We start from the raw sequence: 2,996 nt of genomic DNA, 5'->3' as shown, positions 1-2,996 counted from the left end.
AGTTGGGCACCCAGGTTCAGTTGAGCACAGCGTTCCATCCTCAGACGGACGGCCAGTCCGAGAGGACTATTCAGATATTAGAGGATATGCTCCGAGCTTGTGTCATTGATTTTGGAGGCTCGTGGGACCAGTTTTTGCCTTTAGCGGAGTTCGCCTACAACAACAGCTACCAGTCCAGCATTCAGATGGCTCCATATGAGGCGTTGTATGGTAGACGATGTCGGTCTCCAGTCGGATGGTTTGAGCCGGGAGAGGCTCGGTTATTGGGTACAGATTTAGTTCAGGAGGCCTTGGATAAGGTCAAGATCATTCAAGACAGGCTTCGTTCGGCTCAGTCGCGGCAAAAGAGTTATGCGAATCGTAAGGTTCGAGATGTAGCTTTCATGGTTGGTGAGCGGGTCTTGCTCCGAGTGTCGCCTATGAAGGGCGTGATGAGATTTGGGAAGAAGGGCAAGCTTAGCCCTATGTTCATTGGCCCATTTGAAATTCTCGATCGTGTGGGAGATGTGGCTTACATACTTGCCTTGCCGCCCAGCTTGTCAGCCGTGCATCCAGTGTTTCATGTGTCCATGCTTCGGAGGTATCACGGCGATCCAGCCCACGTGTTAGATTTCAGCACTGTCCAGTTGGACAAGGATCTGTCTTACGAGGAGGAGCCGGTAGCTATTCTAGACCGGCAGGTTCGACAGTTGAGGTCGAAGAGTTTTCCTTTAGTGCGTGTCCAGTGGAGAGGTCAGCCTCCTGAGGCATCGACCTGGGAGTCCGAGTCTGATATGCGGAGCCGTTATCCTCATCTATTTCCCGACTCAGGTACTTCTTTCTTTTGTCCGTTCGAGGACGAACGGTTGTTTTAGAGGTGGAGAATGTGACGACCCAAAGGGTCATCACCGGATTTCTCTCTTTTCCGTGCTTCCGAGGCCTTGAAAACCTCGCTTTTAGATGCCTCAATTTGCGTGCGCAGTCCGGGCGCGAAGCCGGAAAGCTTTTATATTGAAATATGTGAACTTTGTGAAAAATTTGAAGAATTTTGATATTAATATTGCTAAAGTTGACTTTGGTCAACATTTTTGGTAAACGGACCCGGACCCTTGATTAGGCGGTCCTGGAGGGTCCGTAGAAAAATATGGGACTCGAGCATATGCCCGGAGTCGAATTTCGAGGTCGAGAGCCCGAGAAATGAATTTTTCTGTGAAATTGTTTTTCTGAAATTATTAAGGAAAATGGAAATGAAAATCGATCAAAGGACTATGGTATCGGGCTCGTATTTTGGTTCCGACGCCCGGTACAAGTCTTAAATATGTGTTAAGCGCTTCCTGTAAAGTTTGGTCGAAATCGGATGTCATTTGACGTGTTTCGGACCTAAATATCTAAAATTTGAAGTTATGAAGTTTGAAATGAAAATGATGATCTTGAGGCTTGGTTCAATGATTTTTGATGTTATTTTGGCGATTTGATCGCCCGGATAAGTTCGTAGGATGTTATTGAGTTAGTGTGTGTTATTGGTTAGGAGCCCCGAGGGCTCGGGCGTGAATGGGAGGTGGTTCGGGGTGTTTTTACACTTAGAAAAATAGCAGATTTTGCTTCAACTGTTGCAGAGCCCATTTCCTCTTCGCGATCGCGTTCTTCATCCCACGTTCGCGATGCCTTACTCCCTCTTTCTTCGTGATCGCGTTCCAGCCCCGCGTTCCCGTAGGGTTATTTGACCCTGAGGGCTGAGTCTCCTTTTCCCCTTCGCGTTCGCGTTTGTACCCTCGCGATCGCGTAGCTCTACAGACCTCCTTCATCGCGTTCGCGTGAAATCCCACGCGTTCGCATAGAACAGTTCCTGGACCCCAGCAATTTCCTTCTACGCGTTCGCATCTCTCTCCACGCGATCACGATAGCCTACCAGTCTACCCTTCGCGAACGCGGCCCCTCTCCCGCGAACGCGAAGGGCAATTTTGCCCAGCGAATTTTTAAGTTAAAAACAGAACAGTAGCTCGGGATTTTCATAAAAATACACGAACTCCTTTCTTCTCCAAGCACTTAGGCGTCCATTGAAGCTCCCTTTCATCAAAACTTTTTGGGTAAGCATTGTTCAACTTGTTTTCTTCAATTTCCTCTATTAATTACTAAATTCCTAGCCCTAAACCTTGAAATCAAAGTAGAAAATGGGGGGTTTTGGGTAGAGTTAGGGCTTTGGGGATTTTGGTTGATTCAACCTCAATTTGGGGTCGAATCTTGAAATAAATTATATATTTGAACTCGTGGGGTTATGGGTGATTGGGTTTTGGTCCGAGCCTCGTGTTTGGACCATGTGGGACCGGTGTCGAATTTTGGTATTTTTGGAAGAATGATAGGAATTTCATTTCTAGGCTATGGGATTATGTTTTTGAGCCCTTATTGATATTATTGAACTAATTATGCCTAGATATCATTGTTTCGGAGTTGGATTGTAGAGGAAAGGCGGTATTAGAGAGTTGATCGCTATTCTTGGACCGAGGTAAGTGTTTGTTCTAACTTTGGCTTGAGGGAATAGGATTAGGATGTTATTTGCTACTTGCTAAATGTGGAGTACGGTGTATAGGCATGGTGACGGTTGTCTATGCACCGGAGTCTAGCATGACCGATTGTCTTAATTACTTTTAATTCGAATGAAGTGACACAACCTTCTTGTTTAATTGATAAATTTCATATAATGTGAACGGTTGAGGAAGAATTGTGATTGGTATATTTTGGAGCGTTGGCTTGAACAAGAATGTGATAGTTGAGAAAGAAGTGATTTAAAATAGGATGTGTTGTGATTATTCCCTTTCCGGAACGTGTAGACTATTATTATGTACTCTCCCTTACCGGGATATTTGGGCTGTTAGCTGTACCCTTGCCGGGTTAAAGTGTTATGTTGTCGAATTTCCCTAATGGGGCCTCCTTTACAAAGCCCGACATTTTGAACTATGATATGGGATCGTGTGGCGCGCCGTCCACTTATATATTATGAAATGGGATCGTGTGGCACG

Source organism: Nicotiana attenuata, unplaced genomic scaffold, assembly GCF_001879085.1.
Source record: "Nicotiana attenuata strain UT unplaced genomic scaffold, NIATTr2, whole genome shotgun sequence".
NCBI lineage: Eukaryota > Viridiplantae > Streptophyta > Magnoliopsida > Solanales > Solanaceae > Nicotiana > Nicotiana attenuata.
The sequence above is the reverse complement of the archived record's forward strand: the minus strand, read 5'-3'. Positions refer to the sequence as shown.